This window comes from Tamandua tetradactyla, chromosome 5 (genome assembly GCF_023851605.1).
Source record: "Tamandua tetradactyla isolate mTamTet1 chromosome 5, mTamTet1.pri, whole genome shotgun sequence".
Classification (NCBI taxonomy): Eukaryota; Metazoa; Chordata; class Mammalia; order Pilosa; family Myrmecophagidae; genus Tamandua; species Tamandua tetradactyla.
In genome coordinates this window covers 91,055,182-91,073,038 of record NC_135331.1, presented here as the reverse complement: position 1 = coordinate 91,073,038, position 17,857 = coordinate 91,055,182, and the positions used below count along the sequence as shown (strand labels likewise).

The 17,857-nt window shown below is 35.2% G+C and overlaps 1 protein-coding gene and 1 pseudogene across 2 annotated transcripts in view; both read right to left on the bottom strand.

Moving 5' to 3' along the window:
• BLTP3A (bridge-like lipid transfer protein family member 3A) overlaps nucleotides 1–17,857 on the bottom strand; it is a 144,539-nt gene that overhangs the window by 96,349 nt on the left and 30,333 nt on the right. The gene's annotated exons all lie outside the window — the stretch shown is intronic.
• LOC143682623 (prefoldin subunit 4 pseudogene) lies at nucleotides 5,490–8,775 on the bottom strand (annotated as a pseudogene).

The following is a 17,857-nucleotide window of genomic DNA, read 5'->3' as shown; positions in this document are numbered from 1 at the left end:
TAATGATACAATATATATTTTCTTTTACATTTATCAATATACCAATAGAAAACAATAAAAAAATGAAAACCTTACTGGCTTCTCAAAAGGGACAGTAAGAATTCTTCAACATATTCTGTCTGCATTTTATAACAGATAAGTAAAAAGGGCCAGGTATGGGAGGGGAAGGTTTGTGTGTGTGTGCGTGTGTGTGTGTATGTGTTCGCTGGGCAGGTGGGTGGGTGGGGGTTGCAGCTCAGCCAAAAACAACCTACTGCTCTGAGAATCATACAAGTGTCCACATTTTGGCTCTCATCAACTAAACAGGGAGCAATAGCTCAAACTCTCTACCCAAAAGGGAGCATAACTCAGTTAAACTGCAGTAATGTGTTAATGAACCAATTATTCCAATTCATCATTAGCCAGTTTTACGTTTGCAAGTGGCAACTGAACATTGAAGTCTTAAGAACCACATTGTATACTTCTCTTTCTATCCCGCACAGTTTCTAGTACACACATTATTCAGAATTTGTTCCTAAATGAGGATTATATCACTCAGAGTCTAAGGATGGCTGAAAAGGCTAATGGCAGACTGCTATTTATTCCACTTCAAATATGTAGGAAAATATTTTTTGGCCATCTGTTACTGTTTCTCATTGTGGAAGCTAAAATGGAATCAAGTTGGAAAAATAAATTTTGATCAAGTTTCATTCCTACTAGAGGACCACAATATGCCTAAGAGATGGCATAGAAAGGGCCAGACATCTTGTGAAAACACACCAAAATGTTGGGAAGTGAGAATTCTTGGATTTCATAGACAGAAGGATCTTAAATGATCATTTAGTACAAATCTATAATTTGCAAATGAGGTAACAAATGGCCAGAAAGATTAAATGACTTGTCCTAAGGATCAGAGTGGGAAAGCTGAGACTAAGCAAATGGCAGAAATGGGATTAAACCAGCATTTTTTCAAGTCTCCTGCTCCCCTGGCTCCTGCAATAATCAGTCTTCTTCAGGTCCTATAAAAATTGAACCCTCATCTGTGAACTAAAAAGATCCACAAACACACTTTGTTTCCCTCCACTGAGGTTATCACAGCCCAGGTCTTGGCTTTTAAGTTTCTTACTCAAATCTACATCTAAGTATTTTCACTATAGAGACACAACATAGGCTGGTTTAAGTATTTTCACTGCAGAGACACAACATTGGCTGGTCTTTAAACAAAGCTGTGGGACAACTCTAAGGCAGCTGGTTTGGATAGCAGGATACCCTCCATCAACCAAATGAAACATTTCAGTCACTAAAATAGCTAACATTATTCCAGTCCAGAGAATGTAATGGAACATGCCTTTCAATCCTAGTTGTATGCTCTAATAGGTTTTACTCTGAAAATTTCTGCATGAACAGATATATGTTTTTCTTAGCAGAAAAAATGTCTTTTCTTCTAGATTTTTGCATTGTTTACAATGTTGGGTTTCTTAACCGCATGATTTGAAGTGCAGTTTGTGTATAGTGGCTCATTTCTGAACTCTATTTTGTTCCACTGATCTGTATATCCTTCTGCCAATAACATAGCATTGATTACTATACTTTTCTTTTAGGTCCTGAAGTCAGGTATTATAAATCCTCCCATTTTGTTCTTTTTCAAGATTATTTTGATGGCTTTAGTTCTTACCATTTCCATGTAAATTATTAAATCAGTCTGCTAATTTCTGATAATAAGAAAAAAAGCTTGCTGAACTCTGATTGAGATTGTGTTGAATCTACAGTTCAATTTGTGTAGATTTGACATTTTAACAATAGTGAGTCAGTATATCCTGGAACATTGTATGTATTCAAGGTATGGTATATTTATTTAAGCCTTTTATAATTTCTCCCAGAAAGGTTTTGTCATTTTCTATATATATCTTTTCTTAGATTTATTTCTATATATTTTATGTTTTGGACACTACCATAAAGGAAACAGTGTAATTCATTTCTAGTTTTTTTGCTACTAGAAGATAGAAATAAAAATGATATTTTTATAATTGACCTTATATTCTGTGACCTTACTAAATTCAGTTATTAGTTCTAAGCGGTCGTTTTGTAGATTCCTTAGAATTGTCTATGTAAATAATTATATCATCTGTGACTAAGATTGTTTTACTTCTTCCTTTCCAATGTTAATAACAATTGAAATTCATATATGGATCTTGTATACTGCAATCCTGCTAAATCCAATTATTATTCAAACTTTAAACCATCTTTGCATTCCAATGTTAAACCACCCTTAGTAGTAATGTGTTATTCACTTTAAACATTGCTGAATTCAATTTGCTAAGATTTTATTAAGGATTTGAGTCTATGCTCATAATGAATACCGATCTGTGATCTAATTTTCTCGTAATATCTTTATCAGGTTTTTGTTATCAGTGTTATATCATACTTATGAGACAAGTTTGAAAGTGTTTCATTTCTCTATTGCCTGAAATAGTTTGTGTAAGATGGGTATTATTTCCTCTTTAAATGTTTGATAGAAATTATCAGTGAAACTTATGAAAAAGGTTTTAATAACATATACAATTTCCTTAATAGACATTTTGTTTTATCTTGTGTCAATTCTAGTAAGTTGTTTTTCTAAAAATTTCATCTATTTCACCTGAGCTGTTGAATTTATCAACAAGTAGATGTTCATAATATTCCTTAATATCTTGTCAACATTTGTAATATCCATAGTGATGTTCCCTCTTTCATTCCTAATGTTAGTATATGTTTTCTCTCTTTTTCCCCTCATTAGTCTTGCTAAAGGTTAATTACTTTTTTAAAAATAACTATTGCTTGTTTATTTCTATAATTGGTCATATCTGTTATACAGTCATACCTGATGATTTTTCATTTTTTTTTAACTTTTTTTTATTGTATAATACAACATATATACAAAGCAAAGAAAGAAAAGAGCAAAAAGCAATAGTTTTCAAAGCATTCTTCAACAAGTAGTTACATGTCAGATCCCAGAGTTTGTTATGGGCTACTATACACTCCTCTCAGATTTTTCCTTCTAGCTGATCCAGAATATAGGAGGCCAGAAGGAATAAATATTTTTTTATCATCACAATAGATATATTTTATTCTTTTTTGTGATGAATAACATATTGTAAAAAAGCAATAAATTTCAAAGCACAGCACAATTAGTTGTAGAACAGATTTCAGAGTTTGGTATGGGTTATAATTCCACAATTTTAGGTTTTTCACTTCTAGCTACTCTAAGATATTGGAGACTAAAAGAAATATCAATATAATGATTCAGCAATCATATTAATTTGGTAAACCCTACCTTCTCTGTATAATTCCACCATCAACTTTGATCTTTCTATCCCACTCTTTAGGGGTATTTGAGCTACAGCCATTCTAACTTTTTCATATTGGAAGGGGCTGTCAATAATATGGGGTGGGGAGATGGAACTAGCCAATGTTCTGGAAAGGCTGGGCCCTCTAGGTTTCAGGACTTATCTGGTCCAGGGACCCATCTGGAGGTTGTAGGTTTCTGGAAAGTTACCCTAGTGCACGGAACCTTTGTAGAATCTTATATATTGCCCTAGGTGTTCTTTAGGATTGGTGAAATGGTCCTGGTTGGGGTTTGGCAAGTTATGATAGGTAGCAATGTTTAACTGAAGCGTGTGTAAGAGCAACTTCCAGAGTAGCCTCTCGACTCTATTTGAACTCTCCCAGTAATTGATACTTTATTAATTACACTTCTTTTCCCCCTTTTAGTCAGGATGCAATTGTTGATCCCACCATGCCAGGGCCGAACTCATCCCTGGGAATCATCTCCCACGCCACCAAGGAGACTTTCACCCCTGGATGTCATGTTCCACGTAGAGTGGAGGGCTATGATTTCACTTGCAGAGTTGGGCCAGGAGAGAATGAGGCCACATCTGAGCAACAAAAGAGGTCCTCCAGAAGTAACTCTTAGGCATACCTATAGGTAGGCTAAGCTTCTCCACTACCTACCTAAGCTTCACAAGAGTAAACCTCAAGATGAAGGGCTTTAGCCTATTGATTTAGGTGTCCCTAATGTTTGACACAGTATCAGGGAATTTCCTGATGGTAAAGTTTAATAGTTTCATAATTTCTCTCCCATCCCTCAAGGGACTTTGCCAATACTTTTTGATTATCTGCTTAATATATCCTAGGGTGTATCCAGGCAGTATATTAAGCTATACAGGATAAAAGGCCCTCCTTCTTATCCTGGGCTCCCTGTGTTTCAATTGTTCAATGAACTATCCAGACAGGTTGAGTTAGATTATGTGCTACAAAAAATATAGGTTCCACACAAAATAAACCTTTCTTCTTTTAGTCTCAAAGAGTAGGTGCAGTACTGGTTAATCAATTTTTAAAAATCTTTTAACAAATCCAACTGCTGGCTTTATCAGTTTTTCTGTCCTGTTTCCAATTTCACTGATTTCAACTCATATCTTTATTATTTCCTTTCTTCTATTTACTTCAGGTTTAATTTTCTCATCTTTTACTAATGTAAATTGGAAACTTTGATCATGGACTTTTTTCCTTTAAACTTTTTTATTTGAAATAATTTCAAATGTATAGGACAGTTGAAAAAATAATAGAAAACACATGCAGAAAATTCCAACATACCCACACAAGATACCCAGATCCACCAATATAAACATTTTGTCATATTTGCTGTATCATTTTATCTATTATCTGTTTTCTGAAAATTTGAGTGTCTTGTAGACTTCACAATTCTTGAACACATAATACTTACATGCACATTTCCTAAGAATAAGAATATTCAGTTATGTAACCACCTTAAGTATAATGATAAAGTTTAAGACCTTTAATACTGATATAAAGCTTACTGTCTATATACTAATTTTTTCATTGTGTCCCTAAAATGTCCTTTGGAGCCTCCTTTGCTGCACTATTTTATATTCCCACCAACAATGTACTAAGGATCCTATTTCTCTGCACCCTTGCCATCATCTATTTTCATTTTCTTTTTTTAAGATAATGGCCATTCTAGTGGGTAGGAAGTGGTATCTCATTGTGGTTTTCATTTGCATTTCCCTATTGGCTAATGATGTTGAGAATCTTTTCATGTGCTTATTGGTCATTTGTATATCTTATTTGGTGCAATGTCTATCCAAGTCCTTTTTTTTTTTCCTTCATTCATTTTGTAATTGGATTGTCTTTTCTTGTTGTTGAGTTACAGGACTTTTATATATTCTAGATATTAAACCCTTATCAGATACATGGTTTCCAAATACTTTCTTGTTCTGTTGGTTGTGCTACACTTTCTTGATAATGTCCTCCTTTTTTTGATAATGTCCTTTTTTTATTGCTTAACTGATTTTAATAACATGACATAAAGCCCCTAAACTTGATATAATCGTTACGTAAAATACATAGATGAATACTGTCTTCTTTTAAAAATATAAAATAAATAAGCCAGACATGAAAATTGGCAAGTTTCCATTAAACTTTTTAAAGAACCATTTTTTTAAAAGAAGAAAGTTTTGCTTTCCATATCATTTGAAGAAGAGAAATTATCATTTTAAACAATATTCAAGTTTATGAAACAAATTTTAAAAAGTATTATAAAATGTTTAACTTTCATCAGCTTCAAGGTTTATGTTGCTCCCAAATTTTGAATATAACTGAACTTTCAAATCTAACACCAATGAATTGATTCCACTCTGGATTCTAAAGTGTCAATTTCTTCCTGCAAATTTTTCTTTGCTTCTTCTAATATTTCTTGTGTTTCTTCTTGAGAATGGCTAATGAAAACATCTCCGATTTGATAAGAAAGCAGTCATCCTCTGTCAACATAATGTCATCATAAGCATCTTCTAAATTTTGGAGTTGTTTCTTTTGTACTTCAATTTCTTCCTTTAGCTCTGTGATTCTATTTATATTCTGTGCAAATTTGTTTATCTTTTGTTGATCTTCAAAAGTAACATTGACATCTTTTGCAACCGCCTTCTTCATGGTGGCCACCATCTTGGGTAATAATAATGTCTTTTTGATGTATAAAAGTTTTTAATTTTCATGAAGTCCAATTTATTTATTTTCTGTTGCTTTTGCTTTGTATGTAAAATCTAAAAATATACTGCCTATAACAAGTCCTAAAGATATTTCTCTTCATTTTCTTCTAAGACTTTTATAGTTTTGGTTCTTATATTTAGGTTTTTGATCCATTTTGCTTTAATTTTTATTCATGGTGTGAGGTAGAGTTCACTTTTAGTCTTTTGCATGTGGATATCAAATTCTCCCAGCACCACTTATTGAAGAGTCTGTTCTTTCCCACATTGGGTTAATGACTCCTACAAAAGTGCTCTCTAGAGAAACAAACAATAGGAGATATATGTATTATATATGTATCTAATTTAAATGTAATATAAAATTATGAGAAATTTTATAGGAATTGGCTCACATGACTGTGGGAATAACCAAGCCCAAATTCTGCATGGCAAGCTGAAGGCTGGGAAGTTCAAGGCAGGTTTTCAATGAACTCTCCAGAAGAAGATGGCTGGCTAAAACAGAGACAGAAATTCTCCATTCTGTTCCAGATTCCGTTGATGTCCAGCTTCTGGCTGCTCCTTCTGTGGCTTTCTCTGTTTGTCTGTCTGAATTTCACTTCATTATGAAGGACTCCAGTTATAGGATTAAAACCCATCCTGTTTGAAGTGGATCACACTTCTTAAATGAAATAACCTTATCAAAAGTTCTACTTACACTAGGTTCACACTCACAGGTTCACATAGGAATGGGTTAAATTTAAGAACATGTTTTTCTGGGGTAAATGCAGCTTCAAACAAACCATCACAGCGACCTTGTCAAAAATCAATCAAAGAATGACATCATCAACATGGTGACAGAAGACATCCCCTGAAAAGCCTCCACAGAGATTTAGCCAATAAAAGGACAAACTCCACTTTTGTGTGGTTAGAACTCTGGAGGATGGCAGAGACTGGAAAAGAACTCCACAAATGCTGAATTGAAGGGAAAAAAAATCTCAGGAAGCAGAATTCCAGCTGGATACCAGAAGGTTCCCTTTCTCCTCCCCTCACACAGCCCTGCTACCTACCACTGGACAGAAATGGTAGAGTAACACAGCAGTGAGTTAGAACTCCACACATATCCAAGCATAGGAAGCCAAATCCACAGAGACCCAGGGCAGAACACAAACTGCTGAGGATTGCTGCATACAAAAGGTCACACAGGGTGGAGATGGGGGTTGGGGGGCGGAAAGCCTATGGTAAGACTGATAAGAACTGTTTTGCCCTCAATACAGTTTCAGTCAGCAGGACACCTAACTGTGAAACTTTTCCAAAGTGACACCCTTTCTGGATTGATCCCATCTATATGCCTGGTGTGGGATACTCTAACAGGGAAGAAACTGGAGGCAGAAAAGCTTCACAGAAATAAAAGGTGTGGGTAATTGAACATACAGGTGAGCTGTATGATAGGATTGGTCCCAGAACTGAAAAGTGCAAGGAAAATGGGTCACAGAGGAAGGGAGAGAATTTAAACAAATCATAAGAGCTAGGGGGGAAAGTCCGAACAAAAACAACAGAACAGATCAAGATTTGTGGGAAGGAAGAAGAAAGGAAGCTCTCTCCTGGAAGTAAAACAATTGCACAAAAAGTGCAGTCTTAAAAATTGCACCACATATCCAGCTGTGATGGTTTGTTTGAAGCTGCATATCCAGAGCAAAAATCAAAAGGAGGACTGAGAAAATACAGTTAGAGACAAGCTATTCTAATGCCCTAGAATAAGTTAGACCAAGCATCAAAGAAGAGCCTTAACACAAAACCAACCAACAACAAAATCCTAGACAAGAGGGAGAAACAGACCCTCAGAGTAAACACATTAAGATAATCAGATGTCTAGATATCAGCAAAAAATTACAAACCACTCTAAGAAACAGGAAGATATGGCTCAGCCAAGGGAACAAATTAAATCTTTAAAGGAGACTCAGAAGTTGGAACAACAAATCAAAGATATTCAAAAAGTTTCCTAAATCAATTCAAGGACATGAAGGAAAATATGGCTAAAGAGATAAAGGATATTAAGAAGACAAAGCCTAGAATGTACATGATGGTGATTAAATATACAAATTAAAAAATGTTTTTGCATGAGGGAGAACAAATGAATGTCAATACTGCAGGGTATTGAAAATAGTATATGGGAAAAAGTACAATCAATGTAAGCTAGGGTCTAGTGTCATCAGTAACTTCTTCCACTGAATGTAAAAAAGGCATTAATGCCAAAACCGAATATCAACAGGCGAGGGGATTGGGAAAGGGGTATGGATTCTGTGCAGAAGAAAAGAAAATGTCTTCAGATAGAGTATGGTAGCAAAGGCATGTCTATACAATTAGGCTGGATTTATGACGTGTGAATAAAACTGTTTAAAAATGAACAGAGAGAGATAAGTGCTAGAGTACGCAGAGAGAGAGATGTACCTATTCGCTGTTGGTAGGGAAACAAGAGGTCTAGCCCCTTGGAGGGTGGTTTGCTTATTTTGGACATTATCGATAATGCCCAATAGACTGAGGGAGCCATAGGACACAATAATTCAGAAGCAGAATGGCGAACTGTGATACATTTTTATGACTGGATATGATAAGGCTACAAAAAGGAAGGAGTCAAGAGGCATGCAAAGAAATGAATAAATCTTGGGGACAATGTGTTGTGCAAACTAAGCCAGAAACAAAAGAACAGATATGCTAAGGTCTCTTTCAGAAAATATTTATAAGAAAATGGGAGCCTAGATTGTAAGCCTTTATAGCAGTCACACTTAACATGAAGTTGTATTTCTAGATTCTGAGACACAGCTATATGTGTATCAGCTGGTATTTCTCTGAAACTATGAATAACTCTGTGACACTTAAGACCCAGAAATGGAGTGCTAGAGCCCTGAAAGTTAGCATAGCTATATATAATAACAGTTAAAGTAACCAAAACAGAAATCAGGCTTCAATTAGAGTTAAAAATGAAGCTGATCTGGCTGGGGCTAAGATAAATCAGAATACAGGATAAAAGAGGATAGTGTATATACTCGAGACCTTCATCAACTATATGAGACCAAAGGCAGATAGGTTTCATTATGTCTAGAACATAAATTTTCTGTAACACATACTCTAAACCAATCTGTCTTGATAGCTCATTTAAACAACCCAAACTCCCGGAGTCCAGAATGAGAATGAGGCCTTGTAATTCTGTACAACTTAATGTTGGATACACCAGGATACACCTCAGACTGTGGTGGGCTGATAATTAAAAAGTATTGGTAGAGTACCTTGAGGGTCCAAAGGGGGGAGGAGAAATATATATATTTCCACACACATACACACATATACATATATTTAATAGTCCCATATATATGGGCCTATTAAACTTCTCCATCTAGGAAACCCCAGGTCTCAACCACTGAGGACTCTCATGGAAATAGGCCAAGCCCTTGATTTTGAGGCTTGCCCTTATAAAACTTATTCCTGCAGGAGAGAAGCTAAGACTATCCAAATAGATCCACACTGTTTGTGGGTCTCTAACATATGCAGAGGTAATATATATGATAGCAACAGCCCAAAGTACAAAGGGCAGAAAATAAACTATACTGTCACAAAGTTCTTAGATTTTTATATGTAGTAGTACAATATGAATTCTAAGTAGAGATTGATACCTTAAGATAACATATCATAATTCCTAGAGCAAACACATGCATATATGCAAGCAAAGAGGTTTAGCTAAAAAGCCCATAAGATAACTACTGTGAAGTACTAAAAATTAGGTTAACCAAAAAGAAAGCAGAAAAAGAATAGAGAAGCAGAAAAGGAAAGTAACTTCCAAGAAACCTCTTCTGTTGCTCAGATGGGGCCTCTCTCTATATAAGTCCAACTCTGCAAGGAAAATCATTACCCTCCCCACTATGTTCTCCCTGACACCGTGCAGCATGACTCCCAGGGATGAGTCTGGGCCTGGCACTGTGGGATCAACAACACCTTCCAGACCAAAAGAGGGAAAAGAAGTGTAACAAAATAAGGCATCAGTGACCAAGAGAAATCAAATAGAGTCAAAAGACTACTCTGGAGGCTCCTTTAAGGCCAGCTTCATTTAGATAGTGCTAATTGCCATGGTTTACTAAACCCCAACCAACATCACTCCTGTTGACTCTTAAGAACACCTATAGCTCAGACTGAGACTATAAAAATTTCATGCACTAAGTTTGCTCTCCTGGAACCTATAATTCTCAGAGGGTTCCTAGGTCAGACACATCCTAAAACCCTAAGGGATCAGCCTCTCCAAGATTATCAATTGATTACATTCCCCTATCATTTAGTGTCAACACCCCTTGTCAGCATGGAGAAGTCAGAATGGGCATTTCCTAAAGATACCAACAGATTTTGGGAGCAGGATCAGAGGAGAAGGAGGAGGTATAACAGAGAAAATGGATTTAACAAACGAGTGTGACTGCTACATCACTATATTAGTATTCCTTCTAGTCGCCAGTGTTTGGGAGCAGATGGAAGGAAAAATCTCAGTTGGTGGAATGGTAGTAGATGACAAATTCTGGTATCTGTTCTGTAAATACTTGTTAAAGTGTGCTTTGAAAAGTACTGGTTTTTTTTCATTGCCTTGTATATAAGTTATATTTTGCAATAAAAAACATTTTTAAAAAATCCATGGAACTACACTACACAAACAGTGAGCCCTAAGTTAAACCATGGACTTTAATTAATAGTACAATTATAAAAATGTGCTATCATCGATTTTAACAAATGATACAAACCAATATAGAGAGTTGATGGTGAAGTGGTATATTAGAATCCTTTATGTTATGGCTGATTGTTCTGCAAAACCACAAATTCTCTAATAAAAAGAAGAAATTATAAAATACATAAAAACAGGTACATGTACATATTTTTGTGTGCCCAGTAGGAGAAGAATTTGAGTTTTAATGAACACATAGCAATTTCTGTCAATGCCTCACATTTTCCTTTTCATCCTTTTGTTTTTCATCTTTCTTCTTCAATAATGAAGGCATGTAAGGCAGGACATTTTCTCCACATACAGCTTTCATTGTATTCAAAGATTTTGGTATATTATTCTCCTTCTTATTGTTTTCTAAGTAGTTTGTTATTTCTCTTTTTAATTTCTTTTTGATCCAATGTTCTTTAAAATTGTGCCTCTTAATTTCCAAACACATGTAGTTAAGATATTTTTGGTCCATTTTTATCATATTACTAAATATAATGGCTTCTGACTGGAGAGTATGGCTTGCAAAATATTTTATTTAGAAATGTGTTAAGGTATCTATGTGGTCAAGTACAAGATCAAATTTTTTTTTTTTCCACATGGGCAGGCACACGGAATCAAACCCGGGTCCTGCTGAGCCACCGTGGCCCACAAGATCAATTTTTGTAAATGTTCTGTGAACATGTAGAAAAAGTACAATCTCATTTGGGAAATGTGAAGTTCTATATATATCTAATAAATAATATCCAATTTAAAAATCTCCAATTTGGATAATAGATTTCCATAATTCTCCCTTTAATTCTGTCTGTTTTGGGTTTGTAAACACTGAAGCTCTGTTATTAGGTTCACATGCATTTATTATTGTTATATCTTCCTGTTAAATTGACCCTTTTATTATGCAATCTTGCTTTTTATGTCTATTAATAATCCTTGTCTTTAAGTTTATTTTCTTCTGATGGTAATACAGACATTCTAGCTTTCATAAACTATTAATCACATGCTATACTTTTTTTCCATTCTTTCACTTTCAATCTGTGTTTTTTGTTCATTTGTTTTCTTTTCTTTTTTTGGCATGCTGAATGGCGGGGGTCACATTTCATTATTTTTCCATGTGAGTATCCTGTTACTGCAACACCATTTGTTAAATTTTTGTTTGTTTCTCTGTCTGTCTTTGCTTGTTTGTTTTTTTTGAGACGTGCATGGGCTGGGAATCGAACTCGGGTCTCCTGAATGGCAGACAAGAATTCTAGCACTGAACTACCTTTGCACCCTCTAACTGTGTTTTTATCCAGTATGACAATCTCTGCCTTTAAATAATTATTTACACTCAATGTAATTACTGACACAGGTTGTTTTTCAGTGTACAATTCTGCTAATTGTTCCTTCTATTGCTTTGTTCTTCTGTTTCTCCTTTTCTGCTTTCTTTCTGGTTAACCCAATTTTTAGTACTCTATAGTAATTATTTTATGGGCTTTTTAGCTAAACCTCTTTGTTTGTCTACATATGCTTGTGTTTGCTCCAGAGATTACAATAGGTAATCTTAAAGTATCATAATCTACTTAGAGTTCGTATTGTACTACTACACATAAAAATCTAAGAACTTTGCAACAATATAGCTCATTTTCTGCCCTTCATCCTTTGGGCTACTGTTGTCATATATATTACATCTGCATTTTATAGACCCACAAAGAGTGTTAAATAATTTAGTCTTGTATTTTAAAGAAATTAGGGGAGAAAAAATACATATTTACATTTTCAGTGCTCCTCATTCTTTCCTGTAGATTTGCGTTTCCAACAGGTGTCATTCTCTTCAGCTTGACTTCTTTCAGAACCTCTTGTAGTTCATCACTGCTAGCTTTCTCTCAATTATCACTCATCTAAAGATGTCTTTATTTTGCCTTACATTATTAAAGGACTTTTTAGCTGGGTATGGAATTCTAGGTTGTAAGTGTCTTTCTTTCAATATTCAAAGATGTTATCCTACTGTTTGTTTATCTCTGTTCTTACTGATACAAAGTTAGCCATTAAATAATCATTGTTCTCCTTTCTGTGATGAGTCATTTTTCTCTGGCTTCTTAAGTTTTCCTCTTTATCATTAGTTCTCAACAATATGACTGTAATGTGTCTAGATGTGGTTTTCTTTGTATCTATCTTATTAGGATTTGCTGACCTTCTCAGATCTGTAAGTTTGTTTTTCACCAAATCTGAGGAACTTTCAGCCATTATTTATTTTCTTTTAACAGCTTTAGTAAGATATAATTCACAAACCCATACAACTCATCCATTTGAAATATATAATTCACTGATTTTTAGTATGTTCAGAGTTGTGTGACCAATGCTACTATAGATTTTAGAACACATGTTTAATCCCAATAGAAACCCCATACCCCTTAGCTATCATCCCAATCTCCCCAGCCCTAGGTAACCACTACTTTATTTATCTCTATAGGTTGACCTATACTGAACATGTCCTATAAATGGAATAATAAAACAGACAACCTTTGTGATTGCCTTCTTTTCCTTAGCTTAATGTTTTCAACGTTCATCCATGCTGTGGCGTGTATCACTACGTCATTTCTTTTTAGGGTTGAATAATATTGCATTGTACGGATACACCACACTTTTGTTTATCCAATCAACAACTGGTTGATGTTTAGATTGTTCCCATTTTTTAGCTATTATGAATAGAGCTGCTATTAAATATGAACATACAATTTTTATAGTGTGGACATATGTTTTCATATGTCTCCTAGGTATAAACCTAGGGATAGAATTCCAGTAGTTGGGAAGTGGACAGAATTTAACTGATATTCAGCTGCTGCCCACAGATGGGCAGACAGGTTGGAGTTTGATTCTTTTGTGACTGGTTTCTTCAATTTAGCATGTTTTCAAGGTTCAAATGTTGCTTGAAAAAAATAAAGAGATAGAAATTATTTAAAAAGAAGCAAACAAATTTGGAGCTGCAAAATACAGTAATTGAAATAAAAACTCACCAAACAGATTCAACATCAGATGTGAACAAGTAGAAAAAAGGATCAGCAAACTTGAATACAAAACAATTGAAATTATCCAATGTGAGGAGAGGAAAGAAAAACTAATAAACAAAAATGAACAGAACCTGAAGGAACCTATGGGTCACCATCAAGCCTACCAACCTACACATCATGGGAGTCACAGAATAATAAGAAAAAGAAAAGGGGACAGGAAAAGTATTTGAAAAACTAATGGCTGAAAACTTCTCAAATCTTATGAAAGATATGAATATAAACACCCAAAATGTTCAATGAACTCCAAACAGGAGTAGGTATAAGAATCTAAGAAATCTACACCAAGACACTATATAGCAAAATTGTCAAAATCCAAAAATAAAAGTGGAGGTGGAGCAAGAAGGTGGCGTAGGGAGGTGTGGAATTTAGTCAGTCCTCTAGAACAGCTACTAAACAGCCAGGAACTTTCTGGAACAACTGTTGGGGTACATCCCTGACCAGAAACATATGGTACACCTGTCTGGGATGGGTGGAAGGGCCTAGAGCATAGCACAGAAGTGTAAGTAAAGACCCCAAACTGTGGAGGCTGGCACCCCTCCCCCATAGGCAAGGCAGGCTCAGTCATAAACACTTCCCCATGGGAAAAAAAAGTGGTTTCTGCTGGGAGCCAGGAGGGAAGCTCAGCTAAATTCCAATTATGGCTTTAATTAACAAATCTGGACTGCTGAATACAAGATCCAAGCAGAGATAAATTGAGAATAGGTAGGAAAGGAATCTTGAGGTTTCCCCCAGCAGACAGGAGGCAGAGCTGGCCAAAACAAATGAACAAACAAACAAAAAAACCCAAAAAAACACAAACCTGAGACTTCTGGAGTTAGCCCAGCTCAGAATAATGGAAAAGGGCTGTGCTGCAACAGCCAGGTATCAACTGCAGCTCTTGAAAAGCAAACCTTGGGGGATGGGGACTGGCTCTTAAAATGGATTAATTTTATTTTACTTTCAGTCTTTTTCTTTTTTTTTCAACTTTTAAAAAGGGAATCTAATGAGTTACAAGTTTACAGTTCCAAGGAAGTGAAAGTGCCCAAATCAAGACACCAACAAGAAGTCAACTTCACTCAAGAAAGGCCGATTGGTCCAGAACACCTCTGTCAGCTGGGAAGACACATGGCTGGTATCTGCTGGTCCCTTGCTCCTGGGCTCCACTGCTTTCAGACTCTGTTCTTATGGGGATTCCTCACTCTGCTTCTCCAGGGCTGGCTTTCATCTCTTGGCTTCTCTTGGCTCTCTCCAGGTTCTGGTTTGCTTAACATCTTATGGCAACATCTGCTGGGCTCCAATCATCTCCAAACATTTGTGTCTCTCTTTTCCAAGTGTCAGCATCTGTGTCAGCTCTGCTCTGAGTTTCTCTTGGCTCTCTGTCTGTCGGCTCTGACTCTGACCAAATGATTCCTCCTTTAAAGGATTCCAGTAAATTAATCAAGACTATCTGGAATGGTTGGAGTTACATCTCCATTTAATCATAACTCACACCCACAATTGGGCGTGTCACATCTCCATGTATAATCTAATCAAAAGTTTCCACCTACAATATTAAATCAGGATTAAAAGAAATGGCTGTCCCTACAAGATTGAATTAGGATTAAAACATGGCTTTTCTGAGGTACATAATAGATTCAAACTAGCACAAGTGTGCAAAACAAGATTACAAGACAAAGAAAGAAACAAGAAATGATGGCCCATCCAAAGGCACAAGATAAAAATCCAGAAACCATCAACAAAGAAGACAAGATTTGGGATATACTGGACAAAGACAGATTTGGGATATACTGAACAAAGACTTAATAAACAAACAAAAAAGATCCTCAATGTGCTCAAGGGGATAATGGATAACACAGAGAAAGATATAAAGGATTTTAGGAAAACAATGAATGAATTATATGAGCTCAATAAAGCAATAAATTTTAAAAAGGAATAAAACACTGTTCTACAACTAATTGTTGTGATGTGCTTTGAAATTTATTGTTTTTTCCTGATAACAAAGTTCATTTAATAGGAAGATATAACAATTCCAAATTTATATGCATTTATGGCATAACTTCAAAACATATAGCATAAAATGATATATATGAAATTCAAAAATAATTGTTGAAGTGGTAAGTACAATCTAGTTAGTATACACAACACTTCAATAGCCCAATTGACTAACTTGTCCTAACTAGGACATACAGATTATTGTTCCCAGGGTACAGAATTCTTTTCATGTGTCTTATCAGCATACCTAAAATAGTCCACATACTGGGCCAAAAATAAACATACCCATCTGTTAAAATCATAATGACTATGTTGTTTGAGCAGGGCTTAATAAAACTGGAAATTAATGACAGAAATGTAAGTAGAATGTCAAGAACCATGGAAGAGTTTATGCTTTTTTAGAGCCAACTGAAGCCAACTATCTATTTTAAATTACGCCTGGTCATTGTCTGTTTATTTGAATTACACCTCATCACTGTCTGTTTATATGCCAAGAGCTACTTACCCATTCCAGGTGTTTCAGTATTTTATTTTATCTTATCTTAATCTTATCTTATTTCCCTCGCAAAGCCATGGAAGTGAGATGGCAGGGGTATGATATATTTAAGATTCTGAAAAAGAAATACTGCCAACCAAGAATTTTATACCCAGCAAAACTGCCCTTCAAAAATGAGGGAGAGTTTAAAATATTTTCAGACAAATAGACACTGAGAGCAACTGTGAGTTAGAGATCAGGTCTACAAGAAATACTAAATACCTACAGGCAGATAGGAAAAGACAGGAGAGGCCTGGAAAAGAGTGTAGGAATGAAGACTATCAGTAAGGATAAAAAGATTTAAAAATGAGATATGGCATATAAAATCCTAAAGACAAAATGGTAGAAGAAAATATTGCTGTTACAGGAATAACATTACATTTTAATGGGCTAAATTCCCCAATCAAAAAACACAGACCTGCAAAATGGACTAAAAACCAGGACCCAACAGTATGCTATCTACAAGGGACTCATTTTAGACTCAAGGACAAAAATAGGCTGAAAGTGAAATGTTGGAAAAAGATACTTCATGCAAACAACAACCAGAAAAGAGTAAGGGTAGCTATACTAATATCTGACAAACTAGATTTCAAATGTAAAACAATTAAAAGAGACAAAGAAGGACACCATCTATTAATAAAAGAAATAATTCAACAAGAAGACATAACAATCATAATACTTATGAACTGAGACCCCAAAATACACAAGGCACATAATGAAGAACTCTGAAGGGTGAAGTGGGTACTTCTACAGTAATAGTTGGGAGATTTTAATACACTGCTATCATCAATGGTTAGAACATTTAGACACAGGTTCAATAAGGAAACAGATTTTGAATACCACAATAAAGAACTAGACTTAAACGACATTTACAGAACATTACACCCCTCAACAGCAGGATATACGTTTTTCTCAAGTGCTCATGGATGATTCTCAAAGTTAGAACACATGATGGGGTACAAAGCACATCTTAATAAATTAAAAAAAATTGTAATTACACAAAACACTTTCTCAGATTATAATGAAATGAAGTTGGAAATCAATTACAGGCAGAGGGCCAGAAAATTCACAAATATATGGAAACTAAACAACTAGTGGGTCAAGGAAGAAATTACAAGAGAAATCAGAAAATATCTTGAGGTAAATGAAAATTAAAACACAACATATCAAAATTTATGGGATGAAGCAAAGGCAGTGCTGAAAGGGAAATTTATTGCCTTAAATACCTATTTTTAAAAACAAGAAAGAGCAAAAATTGAGGAATTAGCCATTCCCCTGGAAGAAATAGAGAAAGAACAGCAAACTAACCCCAAAGCAAGCAAAAGGAAAGAAATAATGAATATTAAGGCAGAAATAAATGAAACTGAGAATATGAAAACAATAGAGAAAATCACCAAAACCAGAGTTCAGTTCTTTGAGAAAATCAATAAAATCGATGGGCCCTTAACTAGGCTGACAAAAACAAATAAAGAGTATGCAAATAAACAAAATAAAAAATGGGAGAGGGGAGAAAACTACTGACTATGCAGAAATAAAGGAGATAATGAGAGGATACAATGAGCAATTA